This window comes from Phyllobates terribilis, unplaced genomic scaffold (genome assembly GCF_046119375.1).
Source record: "Phyllobates terribilis strain yellow unplaced genomic scaffold, ASM4611937v1 Scaffold_1100__1_contigs__length_419211, whole genome shotgun sequence".
Classification (NCBI taxonomy): domain Eukaryota; kingdom Metazoa; phylum Chordata; class Amphibia; order Anura; family Dendrobatidae; genus Phyllobates; species Phyllobates terribilis.
In genome coordinates this window covers 322177-349742 of record NW_027363860.1, presented here as the reverse complement: position 1 = coordinate 349742, position 27566 = coordinate 322177, and the positions used below count along the sequence as shown (strand labels likewise).

Here is a 27566-nt window from a genome sequence, read left to right as displayed (position 1 = left end):
CGGTCCCCACTGACCGCAATCCATGGGTGGCGTAGTCGGACATTTGTTATCACACTCAGACTGCCACTGGTTTGACCGCCCCGGGCACGGACCGGCTCACAGCCACGGAGGACTACAACCCCCAGCGATCCGGCTCCGGGTATCCCCTGCACACCACAGGCCCAGGGGGCGCGTCATATAGATATCCCGATAATCCTACAATACAATACAATTCCAACATCCATCTAAAATTGTGAGAAAACATTGGGACATACTTAAAGATGACAAAATCTTGGGCGGCAAACTAGCACCAAATCCGAGATTTGTTTTCAGAAAAGCTCAAAATTTGGGCAATCTAATTGCCCCATCAGTGAGAAATCCATTTAATCTTAACAATACTTCCAACATACTCACAAAAAAACTGAAAGGTTTCTTTCCATGCAAAAAAATGCAAGGCTTGCAAACACTCACTCTCTAAACAAAGAATTATTATAACGCCACAAAAAGAATATCCCATTACTGACTTTATTACATGTTCAACACCAGGTGTCATTTATTGTTTAAAATGCCCATGTGGAAAGAGATACATAGGACGCACCAAACGTCCTATGTTCAAACGCATTAATGAACATCTACGGAACATTAAAAATCACCCCCTATCTGTACACTATTCAGAAACACATGGGGGTAATATAGCAGGCACCCAGATAATGGGGATACAAACTGTATAAAAAAACTGGCGAAATGGCGACTATATCAAGAGCATGTTGCGCAAGGAAAGCTTCTGGATCTTTGAAATGGACACATTGAAGCCAAAGGGACTCAATACTGAGATTGAGATCTTTGCCTTTAAAGGCCCCGTCACACTTAGTGACGCTGCAACGATCCCGACAACGATACGACCTGTCAGGGATCGTTGCTGCGTCGCTATGTGGTCGCTGGTGAGCTGTCAAACAGGCAGGCTCACCAACGATCAGGGAGCAGCGACATTGTGGAAAGAATCTTTCCACGATGTCCTGCTCCTGGTTACCAGCCTGCTGAAGCAGGAGCAGGCTGGTAACCATGGTAAACATTGGGTTACTAGGGGCACACGCGCACCTAGTAACCCGTTGTTTATCATGGTTACCACTCGGCTACGGTGAGCGGGAGGTTACCGCTCACTTTAGCAGGCTCGTAACCATGATAAACAACGGGTTACTAGGTGCGCGTGTGCCTCTAGTAACCCGATGTTTACCATGGTTACCAGCCTGATCGCTGCTCCCGCTGGTCACACACAGCGATGTGTGCTGACCAGCGGGATGGCAACGACCAAAAAATGGTCCAGGACACTTTGCAGCGATCAGCGACCTCACAGCAGGGGCCTGATCGCTGCAAAGTGTCACACATAGCGACATCGCTGGTGAGGTCGCTGTTGCGTCACCAAAACCGTGACACAGCAGCGATCTCGCTAGCGATCTCGCTATGTGAGACGGGGTCTTAATGACTAATGAACGCTTACCAATCGATCTCTTAATGAGGATTGACCTATCAATTAAAACTAATGGACATCAACTATATAAAGGACCATAGGCAGAAGTTGCACCATCCTTGATGAAGAAAGCCGCAGCTTTCGAAACGCGTCGGAATTGGTCCTTCTGCCACACCGTATCCATACTAGATCACGTGCTCCACACGTGACCGTGACGTCACGCCAGGTCCTGAAAGGCCCTGCACTACCGCCCCACCAGTACGCGAGGTAACTACGGAGCACGAGTCACCGGCCGGGACTCTGCTCCCACACTCCTCGCCCCCTCTCTCCACCGCTGCAACCTTTTCACCTAGGGGAGACAAGCCAAGCATTACTGAACGGAGGTAAGCCGTACATCTCCGTCACTCAATACAGACGGTACAGCTCTCCACAACGTAACCTCCAGCCTAGCTGAGCCTCATCTCTCATCCATCTGGGTGCCTCACAGTGCCTAGCAGCACAACGCAGTGGTTCATTTATACCTCTATACTACTACAGGTAAATTCCACTGGCCCCCAATAACCACTTATTGAATTAAGCCACACTGACTCATGCTTACTCTATCCTTTAGATCGCAATAGCACCTTCAGAGCTCGTCCCTCTACAGTACAACCTGACTGGTGAATTTACACCTTCAGACATCCTGTACAATAGTTATATACACGTCTACCACAGAACGCATTGGTTGACACAGACGTTCTCCTCAAAAGCAAGTACTTTTCCTGACCTTATTAGTATCCACTTTATCAAGCCACCTTTACATTTACTTACCTATCTACCAGGTTCAAAATAAGAAACCTCCACCATTGCTGTCCTACCTACTGGTCCTAAAACTCTCAGCACCATACTTCAATAAAGACCACCTCCATTCTACAACTGGTAAATATTCAAAAACAAATATATATTTACTCTCACTGGCTAGTTGGGTTACTTAATTCTGCTTCATTTCTTTAAAAAATTAGCCTCTCCTACAAACATACGTGGACGACCCCGCCACCTGTGTACATTCCTCAGAACCACCAATATCTTCAGGTAATTATCGCCGCTTCCTTAACTCCTCAGTAATTTCAACAGCCATCACTGCGTCCACTCATTCATCTCTTCTTTACTCCCCTCTCTTTAGCAGAAGACCTCGACTACCACATCCTATTGTGTACCCCTCTAAAACAACCGGATCATATTGGATCTCAACTGGGACCTTACCCTTATATCTACTGTTTTACTCTAAATCATATGATCCTAATTTTATGCTTCTATCCTTTTATTGTTAACTCTCATTTATATCTAATAAACTAATCTTTTTAATTATATGTATTGACCAACTTAAATTCAGCGCACTAATTTTATCAGTGAGAGATCTTCCCCAATCCCGGTCCTTAGTGCAGCGCAAATTTACCTATTTACATGCCATCACTTAGTTTGCATTAAATAGGTTGTCCACTACATTAACATTGATGGCCGACCCTTAGGAAAGGTCATCAATGTCTGATCGGCCAAGGTCCGACACCCGGCAACCCTGCCGATCAGTTGTTATCGGTGGCAGCGATGGCCGCCGGCCGGATGTACTCACTTGCCAAGCTTCACCATCTACTTGTAATGGCTGCTGCAGGGTTCTGCATATCCTCCTCCTATTCAAATCAATAGGAGGCAGATGTGCAGTACAAGCACCAGTCATGACAAGTAGATGGAGCAGCTCTGCAAGTGAGAACTTCCACCTGGCGGCCACCAGCGGTATCTTTCCAGAGATATACTGGAGAGAGGAGACACCTTTGCCACCTGTCCTCCGCGTCCCCCTGGACCCCATATACAATTGTGATAAGCATCTGGTGAACCTGGGTTTGGGTTATACATTTTTCTGCGCTCCACTTGGAATATATAGCCTTATTCTAGCCAGTATATCTCTGGAAAGATACCGCACTATGTATATGGACTCTTTGTAGCTGGGGTATGATATGCCCTTGCAGGTGGACTGCGTTTTTCTTCCAGCACATTGCACTTTCTTGTCATGCATTATATTTATATTATGGATATATTAATGGAAGTTAGTTACAGATTGACTAAATAAAACTGTAACTTTTTATGCCATTTTGTACTCAGGTTTTTTTTCTTTTCTAAAAACAATATTGTAATTAGTCATGGCAATATTTTAATGAAGCTCAGGGCTCAAAAAATAAGCCCTCACCCAGCCCCATATCCTGAAAAATGAAAACGTTATAGGTCTCGGAAAATGGCCCGTGTCATTTGATTTCCTTCCTCAGGGCAGGGACACACGGGCCGTATAACTCGTGCGATGATGATCGCATCGCACTGAATGGACTGACCTGAGTATGACAGCATGATGGATTTCTATGTAGCTGTCAAGCTTAGGTCAGGAGCGGTGCCGGCCAGTACCAGGTTTACCATGCCATCCTCGGATGTGAAATACGGCAGTGTGTCCCTGCCCTTACTGTGCTACTGGCCCCTATTTAAATGGGTTTTTGTACACAATTGTACTTGGGTGCCATCTAGTGGCTATACCATATTACTACAGTCAGATATTTTGAATGAATTTTTATTTGTGGATGACTAACTTTAAGCCATCTATTTAACTAAATCTTCTTTTGCTACCCCATTACCTATGACATTTATGTGTCTTTCACGTTATCACATTTTTTGTGTCCTCACCATGTGACCTACTACTAATTTTTGGTCTGATTATTTATTGTAATGTTGCCTATTAATTCTTTTGACTTTTTCAATAAAATTACATTTTTAATTAAATAGGCTTTTTTTACTATTTCATATATATTTTGAGCTCAACATATTCCATTTTTCGTCTTTTTGTTTCCTAACTGTATTGGGAGTTCTCCATCTACTTTTTGGGATTATGGTCCCTGGTATTGTCCATATTTCTGGTATTTTTATATTCTGTACATGTTTGGTATCTATGCACTCGTATTGACCTAGAGAAGTAAATTGCCAGATCAGTTTTACCATATATTAAATATGGTAAATAAAAAAAAACAAAAAACATTGTGGAGGTGCAATTTCACTACACTTGGAATTTTTTTCCCCGTTTTCCAGTACACTATGTGGCAGAATGAAAATAAAAAAAAAGTTATGGCTCCTGGAAGAAAGGGATGATAAAACGAAAACGGAAAATCGCCAGGGGGTGAATGGGTTAAAATAAAATGGTGCTGCCGGCTCTCATCTTTTACAGTGATCGTCCCCCCTGATTTGCTGCTCTAGACCACATATAGCTCTATATTAGGGGAAAAAACCCTTCCCTGCCTCCACATATGGCACTAGGGGCATTTTTTTAAATTAAATTAAACATTTTTTCCATTTGCAGGAAGCAGAGAATTACAGGATCCGACTATCTATAATAATTCAGGTTTTATTGCCACCACAACTCAGTTTGTAGGTCAGTTTGGGGGATGGGGGATGGTTAATTAAGTTGGGGAAAGAGGTGACAGAACGGCCAGTGATGAGCAATATAATGAATAATATCTTGTGAATGGATAACAAAAAACTGTCTATATATGTAAGAATCGTGTAGAACATGAAAGAAGGAAGCAAGGCGAACATCTTCCTCCTGATTGCTAGACATGTATATTATTATCTGACCCACGCTTTGTGCTTTAACTTGACACTTTTTCACAGATAATGATACCCAAGAAAACACATGATTATAAAATACTATATTGGACTTCTAATCTACTTTTGTTTTATTTTCCAGGCACGCTTTCTGCTTTCAAAAGTGAACCCTTCCCAGACTCATAGCAATATGTATGGCTGGGGACAGGTCAGTATTTATGCAGATCTGTGATTTTTTTTATTCGTCCAGTGAATAATATTTTAGTGTATTAAAGGGAACCTGTGAGCTGATACATGCTGCCCACCGCCCCGGCAGCACGAGTCCCAGACCAGCTACTGCACTACAAACATATGTTTTACTCTAAAAGAATAACATAGTATAAAACATGGACGAGGACAAGGTGATTAGTCCAAGAGGCATGTCCTCTCAGGTTTCTCTGGCTAGATTGACAGGTCTATTCTGCATCATGTCAGTCTTGTAAGGTAGGCGGTTTTGGCAGCATGAATCAGCTGACAAGTTCCCTTTAACAGGTATTTTCACCAGACATTGATGGCAGGTCCACAGGACCTTCAACTATCTCTGTAATGGGAACCCCTCTTCCTGCCTGGCGGGGCAGCTCATAGGCATCACATGAAGGTTAAGAATAAATAAAGAGATGTCTGCACATGTCGAGCATGCTTGTGGATAAGCAATAAGGCTTGGGTAGATGGCGATTTTGCCCACTGCACGGGTCATATGGACAAATTTTGCTTTGTGTGGCTGCTAAATTGCAGCGTAATGCGGATGTACCACAACTAACAAATCACAAAAAATCCAACTGGTCCTTACTATTAGCTTGATACAGTAGTCTTGTCGCAGTACAGCCACACTCACCGGCATTATGCTGCAGCGTAGAATATTTGGCCGCTCAATCTGTGTCATGGAAAAAGACTGTCTAGCCACAGCTTTACTGTCTAGAGCAGAGGTCCCCAACCGCCGGTCCGCGGACCAGGACCGGGCCGTTGGGGTTTTTCAGCCGGTCCGCGGCGCCGCTGACCGCTAGCTCCGCGGCCCTGCGCCTGGTCAGAGCTCGCTCTGTGTGGATTTATAATGTTTTCTGCCATAGCCGTGACAGCTCGCAGCTCCTGGCAGAGAACATTATGCAGGACGGGGTGGGGCGTCGGGCGAGTCTTAGTGACGCAGCCCTCCACAGCACAGCATGGTACCTGTTGTACGTCACGGGGCGGGTCTTAGTGACGCGGCCCTCCTGCACAGCATGGTGTGTTCCTGACGGGGTGGGGCGGCAGGCTCTCCTCACTGACACGCCCCCGGCAGAACATGTTATGTGGGGCGTGCTGGGGCAGCAGACTGGCTTCAGTGACGCGGCTCCCGGTACCGGTGTTCAGTGTGTAGCGCTGCTAAGCAGCAGCGCTGTATACACTGACGCTCAATGTACAATGCTGCTACTTAGCAGCGCTGTACACCGAGGTCCCGCCAGCATCCTCCCCATACAGCTCCACCCCTCCATAACCCCACCCCCATATGACCAAAGCCCCGCCCCCACCCCCACCGGGCCATGGAAAACTGGTCTTGCTTAAAGCCGGTCCCTGGTGCAAAAAAGGTTGGGGACCTCTGGTCTAGAGTGAGAATCTCTCTTTAAATAATGTTACATATAGCAACATTTCTGCAACAATGAGTAAAGTTAAGGGAATGCTATGTTTGTAATTACTTTTGTTATTTTATTTTTTGATATATATAAAGAGTAATAGCTAAACTTTAGTTAAAGAAGCACTCCTCCTCCCTTCAAAGTTTCTATCCTCTTAATATATTACAATCATCATATTATATAGCACTGTGTACTTACGATTGCTCATTTTGCCTTTTTACCCAGTTAATTCTACTCTTTTCTCTGCTCTATGACAATAGCAGGAAGTCTCTTGTCCCTGCAGGACTCCTTCCCCTCTTCTGCTCCTGACCCAGCTGATCCCTTCTCTGTCCAGGGCCTTTTGCAGTGACTCATGACTTATTCAGGGAAAATTGACCTCCTGTTTCTACATAGACCTTAGAATGATTCAGCTAGCCAGATTTTAATCACATGATGCCATAGACCTAATGGAAAGGAGAAGAATTAACTGGGTAGAAAGGCAAAATGAGCAATTGTAAGTACACAGTGCTTTAAAATATTCTGACTGTAATATATTAAGAGGATAAAAACTTTGAAGGGAGGAGGAGGAGTGCTTCTTAAATAAAGCTTAATATCCAACTGCCATTTCAGTAAAATTTTCAGTGGCATGTCTGTTTTTGATTTCAGCTATTTCTAGCTCGTCCCTCCTCCTTCCCTTTTTTATGGAAAAATAAAATGACGGTTCCCCTTTAAGAAAAGGTTAGATACGTTGAAAAGGTTGTCCGGGACTTTAACATTAGAGACTTGCCCTTAGAATACAGGTCGTCATTGTCTGATTGTTGTGGTGCGGCACCGCTGCCTATTAAAGAAGTTGTCCACTACTTTATATGAACCCCCAATGTATGCCCCCGGGGCACAGAAGTGTTTTTGTAAATACCTTGCAGTGCCTTTTCTGCCTATGAGTGGCGCTATCGCTGGCCGCTCAGAGGGATCACGTGACCCTTCACTGATATCACGTCAAGTGAGGCGTGACATCAGTGACGTGTTCCCCGCGGTGGACGCTGGGCTGTTGGCGGCAGCATGTCACACCCAGTATCTGACCAGCCCAGGGGATGGGGATGACTCGGTACCCGGGCCTTTGCCTTGGGGAAGTCACGTTGGTCGGCTCCCGGGCCCGTACCCTGGGGTTTCTCTTAAAAGGGGGTTATTGGTTGTTAAGTTTATGAAAGTTCGTGACGCCACCTGTGGCTTCTGGTGAGAATCACCAGCGCTGCGCAGTCCTCTGAGGCCGGTGATAAGGCAGCTCGATGGTATAGCTCCCCACAGGTGGAGCTAGGCCTCAGGGCAGTGTATGAAGGGGGAATGCAGGACAGGCGAGACCCAGCCGGGTCAGAGCAAGAACAGGGACAGACACGATAGTCACTTCAGTACCTTTTACTGATGGAAATTCAGGCACGTCCCGGAGCACTGTAGGGTGAAGGGTGCATGTCAGGATCCTCCCCAATGAGCGGATGTAGGGCCTCCTGTTTCTTGCCTTTGCGTATTAAGTTTCTGACCTGCCTGGAGCTAGGCCTAACTTTGTCTCTGTCCTGCGTTGGCTGACGTAGTGGTTGGGCCTTCTCTTGGAGTGCACGCTCCCAGCTTACGGGGCCTATGTGTCTCCTGGCTGTTACGTATCAGCACTTTAGCGATCCTGGGACTTGTAGTTCTCCAGGGATTCCGGTTATGCCTTACTGGGTCATAGATATCCCGGTAAGCTTCGGACCCGGTGTCCGGTAACTGCTTTGGGGTGAGCTAGTTAAGCTCCTCTGCCCCCTATGTACTAACTCTCCACTCACCTTCAGCCTACTCGGGCCCTCACTAGGCTACTCACACTAACAGCAGCTTGCCGCTCTTCACCGATCTTATGGCGCCGGCACACCTAAAGCTCCCTATTCTGAGCTACGAGCTCGACTCTGTATTCAGACTTGCACTAACTGAACTCTCCAGAGGAACTGCTGAATCACTGAGCTCCACTGCAGACTGACCTGTTTCTGTGTCTCACTCTGCAGGAACTGAACTGCCTGGCTCCACCTTCCCTATTTATTTCCCTAATGGGCTCCCTCTGTTGGTCTGAGGTGGAAGGTGGAGATGCATGAATGGTTATGGGGGCCTCTTGTGGAGGAATCCATCAAAGCACTCTTCCAGGATCTGTGATACTAAGCGCAGCTGGGCATCACATTCCCCCCTAGTAAAGCTCAGCACTCCCGGGCTGAAGTACATTTTATAACAATAACAATAATAACATGAACAATGCATTAACAATCTTCCCTTTATGGGAGGCACATTTCTTAAACATTGCATAACAATAACAAATACAAAGTGTCCTCAGAGTTCAAGTCTCCTATGGTGAGTTTCCCAAACAGGATGTCCATCTCACAGGGTAGAGTACTTGGTGGTTTTGAGGGCCCTGTCCCAAACCCTCAACGTAAGCCCTGGGGTGGCTGCAGGGCATGAAGATCCTGAGTTGGACCTCCAATAGAGCCACTCCAGACAGGTTTTCCTTCTGAGGTCACCTAGAAGGGCACTCCAGGGAGCACAATTATATACAAAAGCAGTTTTGGGCTGCACATAGTCCTCAGCCACGAAGTTCTTAGGTAAATAAAGAAGTAAATAAGCAAAACACAAATTAATAAAGACATACATATGTCTGAATATATACAATTATACAGTGCTATAATACAATTTAATACTCCAGGGGTAACTATCTACATTTGTCAGAGTTTAGCTATTTTACTGCTTATATCTGGCAGGGGCTTGGCCCCGCGTGCTACGTGTTGATCTGCGTAGTGCGGTGGTTTGTGTGGTATCAGAGTCTGTATGGTCAGTTACTCTACCAGTTCTACGTGTGACTAAGTTGTAAAACTGCCTTAACCTCTCTCCTGGACTGGCAAGTTCACCATTGGCTGGGCCTTCTTGCTCTGCTCCTACTGGGGATCCTTCGTCCAGGGATACTTCTTGAGCTGGCTCTTCTGCAGCACTTACAGGTTCAACTTGCTGTGGAAGATTTTCTGGCTGTTCGTAGAATTGGAGTGTTGGAATGATTACTGCTCCTTCTATTTGAGGCCAATCTGCCGGGAAATCTCCCAAGTCAGTGTGGATCACTTCTTCTTTAGCCTCCTCCGGGGCAGTAAGAGGTGTTTTGTCTTGAGGTTTCAGTAGATCTGGACCCAACTTTAGGTGGTCCCTGGACACTGTTGTAGACGTTTTTCCTCCATCTCGACTGATTAAGCATGTCTTCTTATTGTCAAATCTCGAATTCAATACAGTGTAGGGTTCTTTTTCCCACTGATCATCAAGTTTGTGGTTACGTCTTTTCCTTTTCAATACTGTTTCACCAGGTGTGAAAGGTTCTGCGGGTGCGTTTTTGTTGTAGTGAGCTTCCTGCTTTTCTCTCACCCGAGTAAGACTGTCCTCGACACAAGCTTGTACCCTCCTGTACTGCTCCTGCCTGGTCTTGTCCCAGTCTTCAGTGGTCATATCAGCTTCAGGTTCAACAACACCAAGCTCCAGATTCATGGGCAGCTTTCCTGGCCTTGCCCGCATGAGATATGCCGGAGTGCAGTTTGTGGAACTTACTGGTATATGATTGTACAGATCTACTAAATCAGGCAGTAGGTCTGGCCACTGGTTTCTCTCCTCAAGTGGTATGGTCTTTAGCAGGTCGATGATGATGTTGTTCATCTTTTCGCAGAGACCGTTGGTTTGTGGGTGGTACGGTGTAGTTCTCATTTTCTTACACCCGTAGAGATGGCAGAACTCCTTGAACAACTCAGCCTCAAAGGCCGGGCCTTGGTCCGTCAGCACCTGCTCAGGATAACCATGGGGTCTACAGAAATACGCTTGGAACGTCTTTGCTGCTGTCTCTGCCGTCAGGTCTTTGACAGGTGCGACGACCAGGAAACGTGAGTAGTGATCTACCATGGTCAGAGCATAAGAGTACCCTGACCTGCTGGGGGACAGCTTGACATGGTCCAGAGCCACGATCTCCAGGGGTCGAGTCGTCTTGATGGGTTGCAGGGGTGCCTTCTGGCTGTTGAAGTCTTTTCTTCTTAGGTCACAGGGTCCACAGTCCCCGCACCACCTCTCAATGGAGCTGCGCATTCCTACCCAGTAGAATCGACACTTCAGCAGGGTCTCTAGCTTTTTCCAGCCAAAGTGCCCCACCTGATCGTGGTAAGCTCCTAATACCATTTGGATGTCTGTCTTCGGGACTACTATCTGCCATACCATCTCATGGGTTTTTGGATTGACGTACCTCCGGCACAGTTTCTCACGGTAGATAAACAGCCGGCTTCTCTCGTTCCACAGCTGCTTTGCTTGCAGAGACGCATCCTTCTCCAGGGAGGCACCTTCTTGGATTATCAGCTCCTTGATGCGGCTGACAACCGGGTCACTGTCCTGGGTCTCTTTCCAGCTGTGGTGAGGCAGGGGGTTTAACGTCTTTCCACACTGCCTCCTGGAGGCTCGTTGCTCGTGGATCATCCCATTCCGGTGAAAGGCAGGTAGCTCAATCTCTTCCAGGTCATCCACTTCTTCTTCTGTGTCTGACTGGTGAGGCATCCTAGACAGAGCATTGGCATTGGCGTTCTTGCGGCCCGCCCAGTATTTAATTGTAAATTGGTAATTCGACAGCCGCGTCATCCATCGTTGTTCCAGTGCCCCGAACTTAGCTGTTTCAAGATGGGTCAAGGGGTTGTTATCAGTGAAGGCAGTGAACTTACTGGAGGCTAGATAGTGCTTGAACCTTTCAGTGATGGCCCAGACCAGGGCCAGGAACTCCAACTTAAAGCTGCTATAGTTCTCTGGGTTCCTCTCAGTCGGGCGGAGCTTCCTGCTTGCGTATGCGATCGCTTTCTCTTGGCCATTCTGCTTCTGACTTAAGACAGCTCCCAGTCCTTCGTTGCTGGCATCAGTATACAGCAGGAACGGTAGGCTGTAGTCAGGGTAGGCTAGGATCTCATCGCCTGTCAGGATCTCCTTCATCTCCTGAAACGACTCGGCTTGCTCCTTACCCCAGTGGAATGGGGGATTTCTGCCTTTGGGGGACTGCCCTACCAGGAGGTCTTGCAGAGGAGCTGCTTTCTTAGTGTAGTCCTTTACGAACCTCCGGTAGTATCCTACTAGTCCCAAGAACTGACGCACCTCCTTGAGGTTCTTCGGCTCCGGACACTTCTGGATGGCAGTGACTTTCTCCGGATCTGGTGCTACCCCTTCCAGACTGACAATGTGCCCCAGGTACTGTACCTTTCTCTTGAGCAGGTGGCACTTTGAGGGCTTCAACTTCATCCTGTACCGGGACAGTGACTCAAATACCTCTGCTAGGTGTTTCAAGTGCTCCTCGTACGTTCTGGAGTACATTATTACATCGTCCAGGTAAAGTAACACAGTCTCGAAGTTGCGGTGTCCCAGGCAGCACTCCATCAATCTCTGGAATGTTCCGGGGGCATTGCAGAGTCCAAACGGCATACTGTTGAACTCGCAGAGTCCCATCGGGGTAGTGAAGGTCGTCTTCTCCCAATCCTCCTCAGCCACAGCTACTTGCCAGTACCCACTAGTGAGGTCAAGGGTGGAAAAGTAATTTGCAGACTTTAAGGCAGCTAGGGACTCCTCTATGCGTGGTAAAGGGTATGCATCTTTATGTGTAATGCGATTTACTTGACGATAATCTACACACATTCTCATGCTCCCGTCCTTTTTCCTAACTAGCACTAGGGGAGCTGCCCAGAGACTACAACTATCCCTTATTACTCCCGCCTTTCTCATGTCCTGCAACATTTTCTTTGCCTTCTGGTAGTGAGCTGGTGGTATAGGCCTGTAACGTTCTTTGATTGGGGAATGGTCGCCTGTGGGGATATGATGTTGAACCCCCTTAATCCTCCCGAAGTCGTGGATGTTTACTGAACACCTGCGCGTATTCTTGAACCACCCGGTGTACACCCTGTTTCTGATGGGCAGGAGTGGTGTCTGTCCCAACATGGAGCTGTTGACACCAATCCTCCACCTGGGTTGCAGGGTCATTATCCTCCACTTCATCTGGTGAGGTTAAGGACTCCGCCTTGTGAATGCAGTTGTTATTTACAGCATGTAATTTGGCAACAGTGGCATAACGTGGCAATCTGACCTCATCTTCCCCACAATTGAGAAGACGGACGGGCACCCTCCCATTGTTTACATCTACCACTCCCCTGGCGGTTAAGAGCGTGGGTCTGTGCTCGAAGCAAAGGGGTTCTACTACCGCCTGGTAGCTCTGTCCTCTAAGACCTATAGCAGCTCGACACCAGATGAGCATTTCACTCATTGGGGGAATGACAATGGGTATGGGGTCCGTTACCCGCACGTTACCTATTTCACCGTCTGTTAACCTTACTTGCTGTTGATACATCAGGACTCGAATCTCCCTCTGCAGTGCCCTCCTCTGTCTTGGTCTGGCAGTGTCGGCTATCTGTTGGAGCAAGAACACAACTTCTCCCAAACAGTTACCAACAATGTTAGTGCCTAGTACCATATACGGGTTGGTGTCATCAGGATTAGTCTCTACTACAATTAGCCCCTGGTCCTTCAGCTCCACTCTCCCCACCTTTACAGTCACATTCTTAACCCCGAGTAGGTTAAGGGGGAGTCCGTTTGAGGCATATACAGAAAGATTTGGAGCTGGCGGACGTAGATCGTCCATGGACCATAACCTCTTGTAGAGGACGTCAGGCATGATGGTTACCTGAGATCCTATGTCCAGCAGAGCGTGCGTCGGGATCCCGTCCAACAAAATGGACAGGAAAGGTCTTCCTCCGACGAACCTGTTGTACCAGTCTGATGGGCCTGTTGAGTTTACTCCTGGGTGTCAGCCCTCGGACCCAGGGTTTTCTCGTTTAAAGGACAATTCTGGGCGATGTGTCCGATCTTGCGGCAGCGGTAGCAGGCAGGGTCCTTCTGTGGACGGCGCTGGTCACTGGTCCTCGGTGAGGGTGGTGTTGGCCTCCTCCTCCTTCTCATCAAGGGGACATCCTCAGGGCTATCGGCTAACAGGATTTTCCCTCCTTCCTCGGGCTCCATCCGCAGCTGCAGAGCACTCAGCACTGTGGTCAGGGTTTTGCTCAACTGACGCACCTCAGAGCGCAAACTGTCCAGTTCTTTAGGGGACGTTGCTGGAACCCTAGCTTCAGCAGCCACTGGGGAAAAGGTGGGTGTAGCAGGTACTGGGGTAGCCCCACCCTGGTAACATTGGATGGCATTTGTTTTCAGGGGCTGCTGTCCTTTTATAGCCATGTCCTTGAGATTGTCAAAGGTGACATCTCGATGATCCAGGGACCACCAACGCACTGTCCTGCTCTCCTCTGGAGACCTCAGTCCCTGGACAAACTGTTCCTTCAGCATTTTGTTCTCATTCTCAACGCTGGTTGGACTAACCTGGTTCAGAGCCCGCAGGGCCCCTTGTAGACGCCAGACGTAGTTCTGAACATTGTCCTCCGGCTGTTGGGAACAGGTGTAGAACCTCATCCGGAGGTCCGCCTCAGTAAGATCCTCAAACACAGTCTGTAGTTTTTGAAATATTGTGGACACTGACTCCTGGTCTGCGGCCGACCATGTTTCCACTTCCCGTTCCGCAGCACCGGTCAGTTGTCCCAATACAACAGCGGCTCTTTGTTTGCCTGTTATAGACTACATGTCCAAGATACCACATATCTTACGTTTGAATCCAGACAGGGTATCTGGTTTGCCGTTGTACTGGGGGAGCCACTTTGCTCCAGGAATGTACGGTAAAGTTATGGGAATGACAGGGGTTACAGGCACTGCTGGTGGAGCGGCCGCTTCGGCCTGCTCGTTGTCGGGCGCGGGTTGAACTTCAGGGACGTTGGCCGGCATGTCGGCGTTCTGCTGTTCGTTGGACATCCTGACGCCCCCCTAGTTTACCATGGCCTACCTTCTAGCTTTTCTTCCAGTAGGCCGCAGCTCCGCAGGTGACAGTTATCTTCAGGACCTTGCGTCGCTTGCGTCCTACATCAGATCGTTCAGCGACGCTCCTTACAGGACCTGGCGCTTCTTGGTTTGATGTCGAAGCGTGGGGCGTGTGCGAGGCTTCGCGCTCTTTTGCAGGTACGCCCCTTAGTTTCCCGCGGTTACGCCCTTCTTCTCGCTCAGCGGCCCAACAATGGCGGCAATCTTCACCACAGTCAAATATACAGTTCACTTCAATAAAGGCGCACAGTACCCGGTGGCAACTGGCATAACACTCCGTCGTTGCAGCGGGCAAGGAATCCTGTTCATGACGCCAGAAAGAAGATGACCAGCCCAGGGGATGGGGATGACTCGGTACCCGGGCCTTTGCCTTGGGGATGTCGCGGTGGTCGGCTCCCAGGCTCGTACCCTGGGGTCTCTCTTAAAAGGGGGTTATTGGTTGTTAAGTTTATGAAAGTTCGTGACGCCACCTGTGGCTTCTGGTGAGAATCACCAGCGCTGTGCAGTCCTCTGAGGCCGGTGATAAGGCAGCTCGATGGTATAGCTCCCCACAGGTGGAGCTAGGCCTCAGGGCAGTGTATGAAGGGGGAATGCAGGACAGGCGAGACCTAGCCGGGTCAGAGCAAGAACAGGGACAGACACGATAGTCACTTCAGTACCTTTTACTGATGGAAATTCAGGCACGTCCTGGAGCACTGTAGGGTGAAGGGTGCATGTCAGGATCCTCCCCAATGAGCGCGTGTAGGGCCTCCTGTTTCTTGCCTCTGTGTAGAATGTTTCTGACCTGCCTGGAGCTAGGCCTAACTTTGTCTCTGCCCTGCGCTGGCTGACGTTGTGGTTGGGCCTTCTCTTGGAGTGCACGCTCCCAGCTTACGGGGCCTATGTGTCTCCTGGCTCTGTTACGTATCAGCACTTTAGCGATCCCGGGACTTGTAGTTTTCCAGGGATTCCGGTTATGTGATAGAGATCCCGGTAAGCTTCGGACCCGGTGTCCGGTAACTGCTTCGGGGTAAGCTAGTTAAGCTCCTCTGCCCGCTATGTACTAACTCTCCACTCGCCTTCGGCTTACTCGGGCCCTCACTAGGCTATACACACTAACAGCAGCTTGCCGTGCTTCTCCGATCTTATGGCGCCGGCACACCTAAAGCTCCCTATTCTGAGCTTCAACTGAGTCTGGACTGTGCTCCACTGCAGACTTACCTCTCTCAGGCTTCTCTACTGCAGGAACTCTCTCAACAGACTTGGCTCTCTGTCGACTCCAGACTGAACTGCCTGGCTCCACCTTCCCTATTTATATCCCTAACGGGCTCCCTCTGCTGGTCTGAGGTGGAAGGTGGAGATGTGTGAATGGTCATGGGGGCCTCTTGTGGAGGAATCCATCAATGCACTCTTCCGGGATCTGTGATACCAAGCGCAGCTGGGCGTCACAGATGCCGGGTGTGACGCGGAGGGGTAACCCCGCCCACAACCCAGCAGCCACCAGTGGAACGCGAAAGAGGGACCTTCGGCTGCAGTCTGGACTTGTCGTGACGTCAGCGGATGTCAGCGCTGGCTGCAGCCGGGGGTCACGTGAAAAGGCACCACAAGGTATTCAGAGAAATACTTTTGGGCCCTAGGGGAATACATTGGGGGATCATATAAAGTAGTGGACAACCCCATTCAAGTGTTTATTCAGGACTTAGTTTTTAAACCCATAGTAAAAAAAAAATAAAACAGGCAGATAGTTGCTCACTACTTGCCTGTTGTAGCATCGGCGTCTCTGCCCCTTGCTAGGCAGAGACGCCGTTCCCCTCACCTCTCTGCTCCGTGCTCGGCGTCCTCCTCCTGCGCTGCTGGCAGCGCGCGCTGCTTCCCAGGCACTGTGCTTAGGGCGCTCTCCCTCTCTCTTAAAGGGGCCGCTCGCGCCGTCCTAAGGAGTCCCCGGCCAATTGCCGGAGGATCTCCCATATATAAGGCACCTCCTCCAAAATGGAGGTGCCCGAGCAAAGTTGTTTGCACTGTGTCTTCCTGTGCTTCAGCCCTCAGGTCCCGCTGCTAGCCTGACTTCTCGTCCTGCCTGCCAGCCTGTTATCCACCAGTTACCTGCCTGTTACCTGCCTTGTCTGCCAGACCGCTCACCTGGGAGCGTCCACCAGTTACCTGCCTGTCTCCTGCCTCGTCTGTCAGACCGCTCACCTGGGAGCGTCCACCAGTTACTTGCCTGTTACCTGCCTTGTCTGCCAGACCACTCACCTGGGAGCGTCCACCAGTTACCTGCCTGTCTCCTGCCTCATCTGTCAGACCGCTCACCTGGGAGCGTCCTCCAGTTACCTGCCTGTTACCTGCTGTCTCTGTCAGCCTGCTCACCTGGGAGCGCCCGCCAGTTACCGGTCAGGTATCCGCCTCGCCTGTCTACCCAGAGACTGTCCACGTCACTTGCCGTGACCACCTGCCTGTCTACCCAGAGACTGTCCCCGTCACTTGCCGTGACCACCTGCCTGTGTACCCAGAGACTGTCCCCGTCACTTGCCGTGACCACCTGCCTGTCTACCCAGAGACTGTCCCCGTCACTTGTCATGACCACCTGCCTGCTTACCCAGAGACTGTCCCCGTCACTTGCTGTGGCTACCTGCTTGCCTTCCCTGGGAGTCACCCGCTTCCTTACAAGGACTTCCTCTTTGTATTGCAGCTCAGAGGTTCCACCTCCCGGCCTCGTTACAGTTTGCTCGGGCCATGGAACCCGGTGGCACCCAAGCTCCCTCACTCTCGGACCTATGCCATGAACTATCCCATCAGAGGTCCCAACAGGAGTCCATCCTGAGTCACCTGCGTAGTGTTAACTCCCGCCTGGACACACTGACTGCCTCATTGGGAGCTGCTTCCACTCGCACAACTACTACCCCGGCAGCGTCGCTGCCCTTCAATACCATGGCATCCCTTCCCGGTCCTCGCCTTTCCACCCTGCCTCGTTTTGGTGGAGACCCCGGCCTGGCACAGACTTCATTAACCAGTGCACCCTGCACTTCGAACTCTTGGCACACCAGTTCACCACCGACCGGGCCAAGGTGGCCTTCATCATGTCCCATCTCACAGGGGAGGCACTGTCCTGGCTAAATCCTCTATGGGAGAGAGGAGACCCCCTGGTGTCCAACTTGCCAGCCTTTCTCACGGCTTTCCGGAAAGTCTTCGACGAACCAGGAAGAAAGACCTCTTCTGCCTCCTCTCTGCTTCGCCTCCACCAAGGGAGTCTCACCGTGGGCCAATATGCCATACGGTTCCGTACCCTTGCTTCCAAGCTTGCCTGGGATAACGAGGTCCTGGTGTCCGTCTTCTGGGAGGGCCTATCCGGCCGGATTAAAGATGAACTTGCCGGTTGGGACATTCCAACCACCCTGGATGACTTGGTGACACTTGCCACCCGGATTGACATCCGGTTCCAGGAGCGTACCAAAGAGGTCACCCATGAGAGGAAGTTTCCCTGCCTTGCTCCTACTTTCCAGAGACCCGTCTCTTCATCTGTAACTTCTCGGGCGCACTCGCCAGAGCCCATGCAGGTCGACCAAACCAAGATGGTCAAAACCCGTCAAGAGTCAAGCCGTGCCGAGGGGAGCTGTTTCTACTGTGGCAGTAAGGAGCACCGGATCCGTGCCTGCCCAGAGAGGTCGGGAAACGCCTGTGTCTAGGATCGCTCAGAGAGGTCGTCCTAGACAAGAGTAAACCCTCTCCATCTCTGATGCTGTCGGTCTCTATCATCTGCGGGGAGAACCGTTACTTTGAACTAGCTCAACTTGATTCTGGAGCTGCCGGAAATCTCATTTCTCAGTCCCTGGTAGAGAAATACCGCATTCCCACTAAACCTCTGGCTGAACCCTTATCTGTCACCTCCGTGGATGGGGGTCTCTAACCGCAACCCATCCAACTCATCACCGAACCCATAACGCTGCAGGTGGGAATGCTGCACTCTGAGAGCATCTTCTTCCATGTTCTACCGGGACTCTCTCACGCCCTTTTGTTAGGCCTACCTTGGCTCCAGAGACATGCACCCGTGCTGAATTGGCAGACCGGAGAAGTCCTACGCTGGGGGCAGGACTGCCATAAGACTTGTTTAGTTCCTGTTCATCCTGCTCGTCCCTCTCCTTCTCCAGCCAATCGACCCGGCCTACCGGTCCCTTATTGGTCTTATGCTGATGTTTTCAACAAGAAAGAAGCAGAGACATTACCCCCTCATAGACCATACGATTGCCCAATAGACCTGGTACCCCGCGCTACTCCACCCCGTGGGCGTATTTACCCGTTGTCCGCTGCCGAGACCCGGGCCATGTCTGAATGTATCGAGGAAAATTTGGCCCGGGGATTTATCCGGAAATCTACCTCCCCGGCGGGAGCAGGCTTCTTCTTCGTTAAAAAAAAGGATGGTTCACTTCGTCCCTGTATTGACTATAGAGGTCTTAACCGGATCACGGTGAAGAATAAATACCCCCTTCCGCTCATTCCTGAATTATTTGACCGTCTGAGGGGTGCCAGAATCTTCACCAAGCTGGATCTCCATGGGGCGTATAACCTGGTCCGTATCCGTCGGGGGGATGAATGGAAGATGGCATTCAACACCCGGGACGGCCACTATGAATACCTCGTAATGCCCTTCGGCCTCTGTAATGCTCCCGCCGTCTTTCAAGAGTTGGTCAATGACATCTTCCGTGACCTTCTCTACTCCTGCGTGGTGGTGTACCTGGACGACATCTTGATCTTCTCTCCGGATCTTCCCGCACACCGGAGGGACGTTCGTCAAGTCCTGCTCAGGCTCAGGCAAAACCACCTCTACGCAAAATTTGAGAAGTGCCTCTTTGAGCAGACCTTGCTTCCATTTCTGGGCTACGTCATCTCCCAGACCGGCCTACAAATGGATCCTGAGAAACTTTCTGCCATCCTGAAGTGGCCCCGACCGGAGGGGTTCAAGGCTATTCAGCTGTTCCTGGGCTTCGCCAGCTACTGCCGCCTCTTCATTCCGCACTTCTCTTACCGGACTGCCCCTATCTCCGCGCTCACCCGTAAGGGCGCTAGTCCCAAAGAATGGCCGCCCGAGGCAGAGGAGGCCTTCCTTTCTTTGAAACAAGCTTTTGCCTCCGCTTCTGTGCTGCACCGTCCGGACTGCAACAAACAATTCTTCTTAGAAGTAGATGCTTCCTCCTCCGGAGCCGGAGCGGTACTCACCCAAAAGTCGCCATCCGGGAGAATGGTAACCTGCGGCTCCTTCTCCAAACTCTTCTCCTCGTCTGAGCGCAATTATTCTATGGGAGACCGAGAATTGTTAGCCGTTAAGTTGGCACTGGAGGAGTGGCGTTACTTGCTCGAGGGGGCTCTTCATCCGGTAATAATTTATACGGACCACAAAAACTTGGCTTACCTCCAGAGTGCCCAAAGACTTAACCCGCACCAGGCCCGGTGGTCCTTGTTCTTCGCCCACTTTGATTTCATTCTTCATTTCCGCCCGGCTGACAAAAATATCAAAGCCGATGCCTTGTCCCGATCCTTTCTGTCCTCCGATCTTGAGGAGGAGCCTAAGCACATCATCGACCCCGCCAAGGTAATGCAGGTGGCCCCCGTGGATCTGAATCGTCTTCCACCCGGTAAGACGTTCGTGACAGTACCTGATCGTGAGAAGGTTCTGCACTGGGGACATTCGTCTAAACTAGCCGGCCATGCTGGCCAAAAGAAGACCCTCCAGCTTATTACCCGGCATTACTGGTGGCCTACCCTGCGCAAGGAGGTAATAGACTTTGTCTCGGCCTGTGCGTCCTGTGCTCGCAACAAGGTTCCTAGACATCTGCCAGCCGGCCGCCTTCTGCCTCTTCCCGTACCTGCTGCCCCGTGGCAGCATATAGCCATGGACTTTATAACGGATCTCCCTGTCTCTGCTGGTTGTACGGTCATTTGGGTGGTCGCTGACCGCTTCTCTATTTTCCGTCTCCATGGTCTTCCTCTCCACATCGTGTCCGATCGAGGGGTCCAGTTCACCTCTCGCTTCTGGAGAGCCACGTGTAAACTACTGGGGGTCACCTTGGACTTCTCTTCTGCTTATCACCCACAGTCCAATGGTCAAGTAGAGCGGATCAACCAAATTTTAACCAGTTACCTCCGGCACTTTGTTAATGCCCACCATTCCGACTGGGTGGATCTTTTACCGTGGGCTGAATTCTCCTATAATAATCACGAGAGTGAATCCTCTTCCAAATCCCCGTTTTTTACAGTCTACGGTCAAAATCCCCGGATCCTGTTTCCCGTCTCCACCTCCGTGGACAACCCAGCCGCGGAGTCTCTTGTTAGCAAATTCTCCTCCATTTGGGAGAGTACCAGATCCGCACTTCTTCAGTCCTCCGAGCGGATGAAGAGACAGGCTGACAAGAGACGTCTGGATCTGCCCCAATTCCGTCCTGGAGATAAAGTCTGGCTCTCGTCCAAATATGTCCGGCTCAAGGTTCCTTCCTACAAGTTAGGGACCCGGTTCATCGGCCCACTGGAAGTTATCAAGCAAATCAACCCGGTGGCCTATAAATTGAAACTCCCGGCCAACTTGCGGATCCCCAACTCCTTCCATGTATCTCTCCTCAAACCCGTGGTACTTAACTCTTTTTCCAAGTCTACAGGTACGCCTCCTGCTCCGGTCTCCGCTGAAGACGAGTTTGAGGTAGAGAGCATTCTGGCCATCAAGAGGGTAAGAGGAAGGACCTTTTTTCTAGTGGATTGGAAGGGGTTTGGTCCTGAAGAGAGAACATGGGAGCCCCGGGAGAACATCCATGCCCCGCTCATCCTTGATAAATTTCTCTCTGGCCTAAGAAAGGGGGGGCCTAAAGGGGGGGGTACTGTAGCATCGGCGTCTCTGCCCCTTGCTAGGCAGAGACGCCGTTCACCTCACCTCTCTGCTCCGTGCTCGGTGTCCTCCTCCCGCGCTGCTGGCAGCGCGCGCTGCTTCCCAGGCACTGTGCTTAGGGCGCGCGCGCTCCCTCTCTCTTAAAGGGGCCATGCGTTCCGTCCTAAGGAGTCCCCAGCCAATTGCCGGAGGATCTCCCATATATAAGGCACCTCCTCCAAAATGGAGGTGCCCGAGCAAAGTTGTTTGCACTGTGTCTTCCTGTGCTTCAGCCCTCAGGTCCCGCTGCTAGCCTGACTTCTCGTCCTACCTGCCAGCCTGTTATCCACCAGTTACCTGCCTGTTACCTGCCTTGTCTGCCAGACCGCTCACCTGGGAGCGTCCACCAGTTACCTGCCTGTTACCTGCCTTGTCTGCCAGACCGCTCACCTGGGAGCATCCACCAGTTACCTGCCTGTCTCCTGCCTCATCTGTCAGACCGCTCACCTGGGAGCGTCCACCAGTTACCTGCCTGTTACCTGCTGTCTCAGTCAGCCCGCTCACCTGGAAGCACCCACCAGTTACCTGTCAGGTATCTGCCTCGCCTGTCTACCCAGAGACTGTCCCCGTCACTTGCCGTGACCACCTGCCTGTCTACCCAGAGACTGTCCCCGTCACTTGCCGTGACCACGTGCCTGTCTACCCAGAGACTGTCCCCGTCACTTGCCGTGACCACCTGCTTGTCTACCCAGAGACTGTCCCCGTCACTTGCCGTGACCACCTGCCTGTCTACCCAGAGACTGTCCCCGTCACTTGCTGTGGCTACCTGCTTGCCTTCCCTGGGAGTCACCCGCTTCCTTACAAGGACTTCCCCTTTGTATTGCAGCTCAGAGGTTCCACCTCCTGGCCCCGTTACACCTGTTCTACCCGGCATTGGCACAGAGCGATCACTGACTGCTCCTGGTGGAAATTTAGTTCCTCAACTTCAAAAGCACATTTTTTCCTCTTCCGCACTGTTGACAGGGCGTGACTGTTGACGTCATACTGATCGATAGCTGGCTCCCTGCAATTAGGCAGAGGGGAGCCGGATGTCAATCAGCATGATGTTGGCAGTCACGTTCTGTCAACAGAACAGAGTGAAAAAGAAGCCGCTGCTCTGTCAACGTGACATCAGGGGAAGCTGCTGAATAACCGGTAGGAGCGGTGTGTGACTGCTCTGTTCTGGCAGAGATAAGCACCGGGCACAAGAGGCAGCTAGGTAGCTCCTACCTGCCTGTTAATTTTTAGGCCCATAGCTAAAAAAAAAAATAGTCTTGGATAAACCCTTTAACTGTCCCCATTAATTGGGGCGGATGTGCAGTACCTGACTGAGGCCATTATTCCATTGACAGAGCTGAGCAGTACCGGCCGCTGCCAATGTTGAGAACAGCTGATTGGCGTGGGTGCCAGGTAATAAATGACCTATTCTAAGGATAGGCCATTAATGTTAAAGTCCCGGACACCCCCTCTAAGGTTAAAGCCAATTTCTAAGCATATGAGAAATTGAGAGAGATTTCTTGAATCGTAACAGTGTTCAATGTGCATTTACTGTTACGGATCCAGGTGGTGGAACCTCTGTGCTGCGGTGCAAGGAGGGGCCAGAGGGGCGTGACTAAGTATCAACTCCGTCTGACCAAGGTCGCACGGCGGCTCAGTTGACTCCGTGAACCAGGGAGGAACAGAGCAGAGGAAACAGGTGCACTCTGGGACCGACCTTGAATGAGAGCAGGTGACTCCCACAGGTGAGAAGGCAGGAACTGACCGGTACAGCGGATGAGCTTCGGCTGGCAGGCTGACGGGTGGTCCGGGTAGACAAGCAGGCTGATTAGGCAGATAGATAGTCAGGCGAGTGTTTTGGGTAGGCAAGCTGGCGGCACAACTGATAGCTGGCTGGTGCTTCCAGGTAAGCGGGCTGGCAGACACGGCAGGTAACAGGCAGGTGCTTCCAGATAAGCAGGCGGGCAGAGCCCATAGACAGACTGGCGGACTGGACTGTAGACAGACTGTCGGGCTGAAGAGAAGACAGGCTAGCGGACTGAGCAGAAGAACAGACTGGTGAACAGGCCTGATTTGCAGAGGACCTGGGGGCTGAAGCAAAGTAAGAATCACAAAGTAACAACCTTGCACGGGCACCTCCATATTGGTGGAGGTGCCTCTTTTAGGGAAAGCCCTCCGGTGATTGGCCGGGGACTTTTTAGGACGGCGCGCGTGACCTCTTTAAGAGGGAGTGAGCGCGCACGCCCTAAGCACAGAGCCATGGAAGCTGTGTGCACCAGCAGCAGCTGCAGCGAGGCCGGAAGACGCTGGAGCAGGACCGCAGCGGTAAGGGGGACGGCGTCTGTGCCTGGCAGGGGGCAGAGACGCCGATGCTACATTTACAATGCCAATAGTCATACATTTGTTCTATTGAGAGAAACAGATGAGAATCTAAATCAGCTTGTGGCTGCAAGTGTGCGATTTTTGTGATCAACCATTTGTATTGGCTTCCTGCAATGTGCAGTCACACAGTGACTGCAGAAATTTCTCTTGAGCCTGGAAAATGCCATTAAGCTTCAGTTCAGTTCAGTAAAAATTATTTTTAAAATGTACTATACATGCTACATGTAATTATTTCTGTCTATACATTATATGAATGCTTTTTACAAAATGATGTATTCTTAAATAAATTTCATTGCAGGAAACTGGGGCCCCTATTCTCACAGATGATGTCAGTTTACAAGTTTTTATGGATCACCTGAAGAAATTAGCGGTTTCCAGTGCAGCCTAGATGTTTAAAAGGACATTATGGAGCAATCTTTGTTGATACACTCCTGCATTACATTGGATAATGATACGTTTTAATAAATCTATATAGGCGATATACCTTTAGATATCTTTTTTTTATTGCACGATTCAACCTTTAAATCAGAAAACTGTCTTTCCCACAGTATGATCTTGTAAAGCGACTCATTAACAACCGTAACGAATACTTTTGCAATGCCAAAAAAGGAGTCAAATATATTATACTATAGAGGATACAAAGACCAATTGTTTTTATAACAAAACAAGATCAACATAATTAGACTTGGGTTTATTACCCCGAAATGAACTGTCTTTCTTTTATCTTCTTTGCAACAGCCCTGTTTGTTGTAGTTTCACTTTAACCATTTGTTTTATTCTGATTGGTTTTCTGCTAAATGTCTGATTTGGATTAGTTCTGTAGTGACCACCTATCATCCCGCTTTATTATTCCTTTTTCCTATAAGAATCAACACTTGCCACAATGGGACATTTCTGTTCTACTAATGATCAGAGCTCTTATTGCCATAATGAGCTTTCTTTAAAATTATAGAAAGATGTTGCGGCATCCTTGGGAGATTGAAAAGTTATTCAGATTTTTCAAAGGTTTTATGGACTGATGAAATGAGCATGACTCTTGATGGGCCAGATGGATGGGCCAGAGGCTGGATCAGTAAAGGGCAGAGAGCTCCACTCCGACTCAGACGCCAGCAAGGTGGAGGTGGGGTACTGGTATGGTCTGGTATCGTCAAAGATGAACTTGTGGGACCTTTTCGGGTTGAGGATGGAGTGAAGCTCAACTCCCAGACCTACTGCCAGTTTCTGGAAGACAACTTCTTCAAGCAGTGGTACAGGAAAAAGTCGGTATCATTCAAGAAAAACATGATTTTCATGCAGGACAATGCTCCATCACATGCATCCAACTACTCTACAGCATGGCTGGCCAGTAAAGGTCTAAAAGAAGAAAAAATAATGACATGGCCCCCTTGTTCACCTGATCTGAACCCCATAGAGAACCTGTGGTCCATCATAAAATATGAGATCTACAGGGAGGGAAAACAGTACACCTCTCGGAACAGTGTCTGGGAGGCTGTGGTGGCTGCTGCACGCAATGTTGATGGAAAACAGATCAAGCGACTGACAGAATCTATGGATAGAAGGCTGTTGAGTGTCATCATAAAGAAAGGTGGCTATATTGATCACTAATTTTTTTGGTTTTTGTTTTTGCATGTCAGAAATGTTTATTTCTAAATTTTGTGCACTGATATTGGTTTACCTGGTGAAAATAAACAAGTGAGATGGGATTATATTTGTTTTTTATTAAGTTGCCTAATAATTCGGCACAGTAATAGTTACCTGCACAAACAGATATCCTCCTAAGATAGCCAAATCTAAAAAAAACCCACTCCAACTTCCAAAAATATTAAGCTTGGATATTTATGAGTCTTTTGGGTAGATTGAGAACATAGTTGTTGATCAATAATAAAAATAATCCTCTAAAATACAACTTGCCTAATAATTCGGCACACAATAGTAAAATGTAATAAAATTACATTACATACACAAATGTAATAAAACACAATAAGATCGATGGAACCGGTGCTCCGTGCTGGAAAAAGTCTCCCTCAGAGCCGTGGCATCATGTGCAAAGCACATCAGGATTACCATTCCAATGGCTGGCAGACCGATTACCAAGCATTTTCGCTGCATTTCAGCTCGGAAAAAACGCCGTGAAAACGCATCAAAAACGCTACGTGTGCACTTAACTATAAAGTGATTCTCAACCTTTGAACGAACCTAAGTGATCCGTTCAGAAGAGGAGTAATTTCTTCTCTTTACTCACTTTCAATTCTCCACCAGGAAGTTGTACGGCTAAATTCATGGGACAGTGAGAGGACGATCTCATGCTTACAATGTCACTAGAACAATGGCAGCACTATTGTGATCCATTATATAAAGGAAGTAATCAGACATCCTTGTCAGAAACTTCTCTTAAAGTCTTACACAGAGCTTATTTCATACCAGCTAAACTTAATAAAATATACCCTAACGTTTCAGACAAATACTTTAGAGGGTGCAATATATTGGGAGACATGAAACATATCTGGTGGATGCAGGTTAAGGCTCTAGTCTCGAGGGTCTCGGGAAAGTCCATTAAATGTAGCCCTACTGTCATGTTACTCGGAGACAAGTGTAAGGCGGCGGTGTTCACACCGTGCAGTAACTGAGGCAGTGACCCAAGCAAGTCCAACATAAACAGCTTTTATTTCAGCAACTCACGGGTTAACAGAAAGTCCTCCGGTTCGCAGCCTGGTTAACAGAAAGTCCATACACAATGGTTGCCGTGGGCAATGGCCGTGCCGGCCGCTCAGAGCTTGACAGGTGCAGAGGGTTCCCAGGCAGGGGTTCAGCCACCCTCAATCCTGCTGAGCTTCCCTGCTCTGCTCCTAGCAGGCTCCAACATAGAACAACACTAATCCTTAGTGCAGGGATTTTAAGGGACCTGTGGCAAAAGCCACTGGAAAACCCGGGTCGGAGGGAGGAGGCCGCCCCACTGCCTCCTGTGACCTCCTCCAAGAAATGAAGGCCCTGCCGGGTTTTACTAATCTGCCTTAGCCAGGTAGTCTGACCAGGTCATTGCTCACCTTCATTCCTACATTGCAGCCGCAGCTGTGTCTGTGACTGCAATGCACTCCAATGGACTTAATAGGTCTCTGTACACATTCTGGGGGATATATAACGCCCCTCGTATACGATCCCGGTCACTGCCTCACACAAGCCAGTGGGAATTTCCAATAAAACTTTTCGTCTAATACATTTTATTACCATGGCAGCCAGAATTCATATAGCATCACAATGGAAATCTACAGCTTTGTCAATAAATATTGTTAAAGATAGAATAAATACAATAATGCTATATGAAAGAATTGATGCTACCAAAACGGACTCTCTAGAAACTTTTTTGAATACATGGACTCCATGGATGGACTCACAACATGATCAGAACGTAAGTCAGGCTATAATTATATCTCCATGACAATGCTAACTTTAGCGATTGATCTTTCCTATATACTTACCAATTTATTTTGATTAAGGAATAATTGATTGGTAATGCTATATTTATCCTCTATTCTTGTCTCCTTTTCTTTTTTTCGATCCCTCCCCTTAGAATGTGTTAATCTTCTGTTTTATAATGAACCTCACAAAAAATATTCATATTTTATGTACAAGAATATATCTTGACCCCCTGCGCGGGGATTAT

The 27566-nt window shown here is 49.3% G+C and overlaps 1 pseudogene; it reads left to right on the top strand.

The window, feature by feature from the left end:
- LOC141243036 (protein transport protein Sec23A-like) overlaps positions 1 to 24368 on the top strand; it is a 56592-nt pseudogene extending 32224 nt beyond the window's left edge.
- Positions 24369 to 27566: the final 3198 nt, after the last annotated feature.